Consider the following 8,533-nt stretch of genomic DNA (forward strand, 5'->3'; position numbering starts at 1 on the left):
TTACCCTCAGTTCAGTTCAGTTCAGTTCAGTCACTCAGTCGTGTCCTACTCTTTGCAACCCCATGAATCACAGCATGCCAGGCCTCCCTGTCCATCACCAAATCCAGGAGTTCACTCAGACTCACGTCCATTGAGTCAGTGACGCCATCCAGCCATCTCATCCTCTGTCATCCCCTTCTTCTCCTGCCCCCAATCCCTCCCAGCATCAGAGTCTTTTCCAATGAGTAAACTCTTCGCATGAGGTGGCCAAAGTACTGGAGTTTCAGCTTTAGCATGATTCCTTCGAAAGAAATCCCATCTCTAACTTTCTTGAAGAGATCTCCAGTCTTTCCCATTCTGTTGTTTCCCTTTGTATTGATTGCTGAGGAAGGCTTTCTTATCTCTTCTTGCTATTCTTTGGAACTCTGCATTCAGATGCTTATATCTTTCCTTTTCTCCTTTGTTTTTCACTTCTTGTCTTTTCACAGCTATTTGTAAGGCCTCTTCAGATAACAATTTTGCTTTTTTGCATTTCTTTTCCATGGGGATGATCTTGATCCCTGTCTCATGTACAATGTCAGGAGCCTCCTTCCACAGTTCATCAGGCACTCTATCTATCAGATCTAGTCCCTTAAATCTATTTCTCACTTCCACTGTGTACTCATAAGGGATTTTATTTAGGTCATACCTGAATGGTCTAGTGGTTTTCCCTACTTTCTTCAATTTCAGTCTGAATTTGGCAATAAGAAGTTCATGATCTGAGCCACAGTCAGCTCCCAGTCTTGTTTTTGCTGACTGAATAGAGCTTCTCCATCTTTGGCTGCAAAGAATATAATCAGTCTGATTTCGGTGTTGACCATCTGGTGATGTCCATGTGTAGAGTCTTCTCTTGTGTTGTTGGAAGAGGCTCTTTGCTATGATCAGTGTGTTCTCTTGGCAAAACTCCATTAGCCTTTGCCCTGCTTCATTCTGTACTCCAAGGCCAAATTTGCCTGTTACTCCAGGTGTTTCCTGACTTCCTACTTTTGCATTCCAGTCCCCTATAATGAAAAGGACATCTTTCTTGGGTGTTAGTTCTAAAAGATCTTGTGGTCTTCATAGAACTGTTAAACTTCAGCTTCTTCAGTGTTACTCATTGGGGCATAGGCTTGAATTACTATGATATTGAATGGTTTGCCTTGAAAAAGAACAGATATCATTCCGTCCTTTTTGAGATTGCATTCCAGTATTGCATTTTGGACCCTTTTGTTGACCATGATGGCTATTCTATTTCTTCTAAGGTATTCCTGCCCACAGTGATAGATATAATGGTCATCTGAGTTAAATTCACCCATTCCTATTATTGTCTACATTTTATAGAACTTGGGGTCTTAAGAGTGTTAGGTTATAACTTTATGTGGAATATGAGCAGTGACCATACAGAACCAGTTATTTTAGCCACTATGTTACACTGACTGTGAATATACCACAGATTGAGATATTTCTTTCAAACATGATAACCAGGTATAGCAAATTAAATACAATAATGCAAGTAAAGTAATAAATACTCATTGAGCAACTTTTTATTGTCCTGCTGCTGCTGCTAAGTCGCTTCAGTCATGTTTGACTCTGTGTGACCCCATAGACAGCAGCCCACCAGGCTCCACCATCCCTGGGATTCTCCAAGCAAGAATACTGGTGTGGGTTGCCATTTCCTTCTCCAATGCATGAAAGTGAAAAGTGAAAGTGAAGTCACTCAGTCGTGTCCGACTCTTAGCAACTCCATGGACTTCAGCCTACCAGGCTCTTCCATCCATGGGATGTTCCAGGCAAGAGTACTGGAGTGGGGTGACATTTATTGTCCTAGAAAAATATAAATTATGTGCTGGATTTCCTGACACTTTAAAAAAACTGATGTTCTGTATTATTTGTTTTTGGTGCTGTTCTTCAGTCACTCAGTCATGTCTTTGAAACCCCATGAACGGCAGCATGCTAGGCTTCCCTGTCCTTCACAGTCTCCTGGAGCTTGCTCAAACTCATGTCCATTGAGTCAGTGATGCCATCCAACCAACTCATCTTCTGTCGTCTCCTTCTCCTCCTGCTTTCAATCTTTCCCAGTCAGGGTCTTTTCAGTGAAGAGTCAGCTCTTCACTTCAGGAGGCAAAAGTATTGGAGCTTTAGCTTCAGCTTCAGTCCTTCAAATGTGTATTCAGGGTTGATTTCCTTTAGGATTGACTGGCTTGATCTCCTTTCTGTCCAAGGAACTCTCAAGAATCTTCTCCAGAACCATAGTTCAAAAGCATCAATTCTTTGATGCTCATCCTTCTTTATGGTCAAACTCTCACAACTGTACATGACTACTGGAAAGCCATAGCTTTGACTTTATGGACCTTTATCAACCAAGTGATGTCTCTGATTTTTAATATGCTGGTTTTTTTTTTTAATTTATTTATTTTAATTAGAGGTTAATTACTTAACAATATTGTATTTGTTTTGCCATACATCAACATGAATCCGCCACGGGTGTACACGTGTTCCCAATCCTGATCCCCACCTCCCACCTCCCTTTTGTCATAGATTTTCTTCCAAGGAGCAAGCACCTTTTAATTTCATGACTGCAGTCACCATCTGTAATGATTTTAGAGCTCAAGAAAATAAATTTTGTCACTGTTTCCATTGTTTCCCCACCTATTTTCCATGCAGAAATAGGACCATATGCCATCATCTTAGTTTTTAGTTTTAAGTCAGGTTTTTCACTATCTTCTTTCTCCTTCATGAAGAGTCTCTTTAGTTCCTCTTCATTTTCTGCCATTAGGGTGGTGTCATCTTCATATATGAGGTTATTGATATTTCTCCTGGCAATCTTAATTTCAGCTTGTGCATCATCGAGCCCGGCATTTTGCAGATGTAATTTTCATTGAAGTTAAATAAGCAAATGACATTATACGTTCATGACATACTCCTTTCCCAATTTTGAACCAGTCCATTGCTCCACATCTGGTTCTAACTGTTGCTTCTTGACCTGCATACAGGTTTCTTAGGGGGCAGGCAAGGTGGTCTGGTATTCCCATCTCTTTAAGAGTTTTCCACAGTTTGTTATTACTGGAATTATATTTGGATGTTTTGAAAATATCTTGGAAATAATTTTATGTTTTAACCAATGCAAATAAACATATATATTATTTTTCATTTTCATATTTTATTATCCTAGGGTTATAATCTAACCCAAATGAAATTTAACCAAATCTAAATAATTTTAATGATAGACCTCAGGCAATTTTCTCATTATCTACACAAACTATAACTGAATAATGGGATGGCAAGTTTTGTGTGTGATTTTTAAATCTACCTTGTTATTCACTTTAGTTTTTGTTCCAATTTTGATTCAGTGTGAAATAGTGACTATAGCATGCAAATTCATAACTGTGTTATGGCTCAGTTTTCATATCTCTAAAATGCTCATGAAAGTATATGGTTATGGGGTAGTCTGGAGAAATTAATGAGATAATGTGGGTAAAGCACTGTTGTCAGCATATAGTTGTTTTTTAATAAGATGCAATACAGTGATTTTTAATAAGTGATTCTATCAATGAGTTTATAAACCATATTTGATGTTTCAACTCTCTCTCTTTTGACTACATTTGTTGCCTTGAAATTCTCCAGCATTGTCCCCTTTCCTTATTTGTCACTATACATTTTACAGACATTGAGCACTTATTGAACTCTCAGCATGTATATAGTGTTTGATATATAAAATCTTCACTGGCCTTGTACATTTACTACATTTGATTAACAATAAAAAGCATTATTCAAGTTAGACCAAAATATCACAAGCATCTTTTGGTAAGGTATTATAAAGAGGGAGAACAGGGTGTATGTCTTTCTTAAGTACATTTTATCCATGGGGATAGTGATGCATCAAGTGACATACCCATGAATAACAAGATAAATTTACTGAACACCCTCTTCCATTTCTAATGCTATAAATATTATAAATTATAGATTATTCCTGGCTTCCCTGGTGGCTCAGATGGTAAAGAGTCTGCCTACAATGCGGGAAACCTGGGTTTGATCCCTGGGTCAGGGATATCCTCTGGAGAAGGAAATGGCAACCCACTCCAGTACTGGAAAATCCTATGGATGGAGGAGCATGGTAGGCTATAGTCCATGGGGTCACAAAGAGTAGAACATGACTGAGCTACTTCACTTTCACTTTAATTCCTTAGTAATCTTTTCTGCAAAATATTTCTCTGTATTGTCTGGCTTGGACAGTTTTCTAGATTTCTCAATTTCTTCTCATTAGGCCTTTTTTGTTCGTTTCTCAAATCATAATACAACAAAACTTAGCAAAGGACAGGTGCAAACTATTTGAAGCTTCAAGAGATTCAAGAGATATTGTTTTGATGGATTCAGTAGAGGGAAATCCCAGTAACTGTTGGTTTGGGAAGACGTTGTCAACTGTATTTGGCATAGAATTGAGCAGCATAACTTATTCTGCACTTCAGTTTAGATAAATACCCATACATGCAAACATATATACAAAAAATGGTTTTGAGAGGAAGCTCTCTAAGTTAAAGAAAAGGTTTCTATAAATGAAAGAAATAGTCTTTCTTTAGGCATGATATGTTTGACTGCTCTTTAAAATTTCTTGTTAAGCTTGATGTAAATGTAAATTTGAACTGTTAAATTGAGACAAATGACTGAATATTTTAGCATTTTTAAATATATGCATATTCATAAATACAGTTGTGAAATTAGAAATCCAATAAAAGTGTCTTTGCTTTACATTCCTTGATAACTATACCCCTTTTCCATTTATGCGTTAAAATCTAATGCTGCACACACTCAACTGTAACACATTTGAATTGCTTTTCATCAAAGATTATTCAGCTTTCTAGCAACTATTGGGATTAGGAACTAACATCTTAGTTGCATTACTTTCCTATTCATGGAGAAGGGATAAACATAGAAGAAAGCAGGGGCAGGAAAAGCAATCAAAATATAAATTCTCATTTCAGAAATAAATGAGTTAATGGCAAACATATGAATAGTACAGAAATCAGCTCACAGTAAATGCTAAATATTAATAATTATTAAAGTTACTCAGGTGACATCCAGGCCCTTCTCTGTTTCTTGAGGTATAAGTAAAAATGCCTGAAATGTCCCCAGTTCCATAAATTTTTGGATGTCTAAAACTATTGAAATATTTTGTTTCACATGTAAATATAAATTTACATTTAAATTTGCAGTCAAAGGTTATTTTATTTTTCTTCTGTATTCTTCATCCTCTCATATTTCATAACAGATAGAGAGTATTCAATTTAGTTGCACCAAAGCAACATTTTAGGTAAAAGCATAATGTCTTGGGTATTTTAAATCAATATTTTTTTAAATTCAATTGATGTAAATCTTAAAGATTTTGTTATTTTAAGCAATAAATAAATTTAATTCTAAATTATCAAGGTGTTAGTATTGTTATCAATTATGAAGAGTTAACAGAAATAAAACAAACAAGATTTCAATCTGGTTTCATATCTAGTGTAAATTAACCAGAGAAATATCATGGAGTGTCTAGAAAACTTTACCATCCAGAGAAGGTGTAAATTAAGTAATTAGAAATTAGAAAGCATCAGATATGTGTGTGTGTGTGTGTGTGTAGAATAGGAGATAGCCAAAAAATAAAGGGAAAATGCAGATAAAGTGTTGCAATGAAAAAATTCACTTGGGAAACAGAAATCTGCACAGTATGCAAGGCAGTGAAACTGTTTCTTACCCTAATACTGACTTCCGACTTTTGCATTCCAGTCCCCTATAATGAAAAGGATATCTTTTCCCGGGAAGATTTGGGAGAATGGCGTTGAAACATGTATAATATCATGTATGAAACGAGTCACCAGTCCAGGTTCGATGCACGATACTGGATGCTTGGGTCTGGTGCACTGGGACAACCCAGAGGGATGGTATGGGGAGGGAGGAGGGAGGAGGGTTCAGGATGGGGAACACATGTATACCTGTGGCAGATTCATTTCGATATTTGGCAAAACTAATACAATATTGTAAAGTTTAAAAATAAAATAAAGTTAAAAATAAACGGATATCTTTTTTGGGTGTTAGTTCTAAAAGGTCTTGTAGGTCTTCATAGAACCGTTCAACTTCAGCTTCTTCAGCATTATTGGTTGGGGCATAGACTTGGATTACTGTGATATTGAATGGTTTGCCTTGGAAACGAACAGAAATCATTCTGTTGTTTTGAGATTGCATCCAAGTACTGCATTTTGAGCTCTTTTGTTGACCATGATGGCTACTCCATTTCTTCTGAGGGATTCCTGCCTGCAGTAGTAGATATAATGGTCATGTGAGTTAAATTCACCCATTCTAGTCCATTTCAGTTCGCTGATTCCTAGACTCTTGACATTCACTCTTGCCATCTCTTGTTTGACCGCATCCAATTTGCCTTGATTCATGGGCCTGACATTCCAGGTTCCTATGCAATATTGCTCTTTATAGCATCAGACCTTGCTTCTATCACCAGTCACATCCACAGCTGGGTATTATTTTTGCTTTGATTCCATCCCTTCATTCTTTCTGGAGTTATCTCTCCACTGATCTCCTGTAGCATATTGGGCACCTATTGACCTGGGGAGGTCCTCTTTCAGTATTCTATCATTTTGCCTTTTCATACTATTCATGGGGTTCTCAAGGCAAGAATACTGAAGTGCTTTGCCATTCCCTTCTCCAGTGGACCATCAGCCCTCTCCACCATGACCCGCCCATCTTGGGTTGCCCCACGGACATGGCTTAGTTTCATTGAGTTAGACAAGGCTGTGGTCCTAGTGTGATTAGATTGACTAGTTTTCTGTGAGTATGGTTTCAGTGTGTCTGCCCTCTGATGCCCTCTTGCAACACCTACCGTCTTACTTGGGCAAAGACTAATAGAGTTTTGCCAAGAAAATGTACTAGTCATAACAAACATCCTCTTCCAACAACACAAGAGAAGACTCTACACATGGAAATCACCAGATGGTCAACAATGAAATCAGATTGATTATATGCTTTGCAGCCAAAGATGGAGAAGCTCTATCCAGTCAACAAAAACAAGACCAGGAGCTGACTGTGGCTCAGATCATGAGCTCCTTATTGCCAAATTCAGACTGAAATTGAAGAGAGTAGGGAAAACCACTAGACAATTCAGGTATGACCTAAATCAAATCCCTTAAGATTATACAGTGGAAGTGAGAAATAGATTTAAGGGACTAGATCTGATAGATAGAGTGCCTGATGAACTGTGGAAGGAGGCTCCTGACATTGTACATGAGACAGGGATCAAGATCATCCCCATGGAAAAGACATGCAAAAAAGCAAAATGGCTGTCTGGGGAGGCCTTACAAATAGCTGTGAAAAGAAGAGAAGTGAAAAGCAAAGGAAAAAAGGAAAGATATAAGCATCTGAATGCAGAGCTCCAAAGAGTAGCAAAGAGAGATAAGAAAGCCTTCCTCAGTGATCAATGCAAAGATATAGAGGAAAACAACAGAATGGGAAAGACTAGAGATCTCTTCAAGAAAATTAGAGATACCAAGGGAACATTTCATGCAAAGATGGGCTCGATAAAGGACAGGTATGAACCTAACAGAAGCAGAAGATATTAAAAAGTGGTAGCAAGAATACACAGAGGAACTGTACAAAAAAGTCTTCACAAACCAGATAATCACGATCGTGTGATTACTGACCTAGAGCCAGACATCCTGAAATGTGAAGTCAAGTGGGCCTTAGAACGCATCACTAGGAACAAAGCTAACAGAGGTGATGGGATTCCAGTTGAGCTATTTCAAATCCTGAAAGATGATGCTGTGAAAGTGCTGCACTCATATGCCAGCAAATTTGGAAAACTCAGCAGTAGCCACAGGACTGGAAAAGGTCAGTTTTCATTCCAACCCCAAATTGGAATTTGGCAATACCAAAGAATGCTCAAACTACCGCACAATTGCATTCATCACACACGTTAGGAAAGTAATGCTCAAAATTCTCCAAGCCAGGCTTCAGCAATACGTGAACGGTGAACTTCCAGATGTCCAAGCTGGTTTTAGAAAAGGCAGAGGAACAAGAGATCAAATTGCCAACATCTGCTGGATCATGGAAAAAGCAAGAGAGTTCCAGAAAAACATCTATTTCTGCTTTATTGACTATGCCAAAGCCTTTGGCTGTGTGGATCACAATAAACTGTGGGAAATTCTGAAAGAGATAGGAATACCAGACCACCTGATCTGCCTCTTGAGAAATTTGTATGCAGGTCAGGAAGCAACAGTTAGAACTGGACATGGAACAACAGACTGGTTCCATATAGGAAAAGGTGTACGTCAAGGCTGTATATTGTCACCCTGCTTATTTAACTTATATGCAGAGTACATCATGAGAAAGCCTGGACTGGAAGAAACACAAGCTGGAATCAAGATTGCCGGGAGAAATATCAATAACCTCAGATATGCAGATGACACCACCCTTATGGCAGAAAGTGAAGAGGAACTAAAAAGCCTCCTGATGAAAGTGAAAGTGGAGAGTGAAGAAGTTGACTTAAAGC

The sequence above is a fragment of the Bison bison genome, unplaced genomic scaffold (assembly GCF_000754665.1).
Source record: "Bison bison bison isolate TAMUID 2011002044 unplaced genomic scaffold, Bison_UMD1.0 scf7180017863011, whole genome shotgun sequence".
NCBI classification, from domain to species: Eukaryota; Metazoa; Chordata; class Mammalia; order Artiodactyla; family Bovidae; genus Bison; species Bison bison.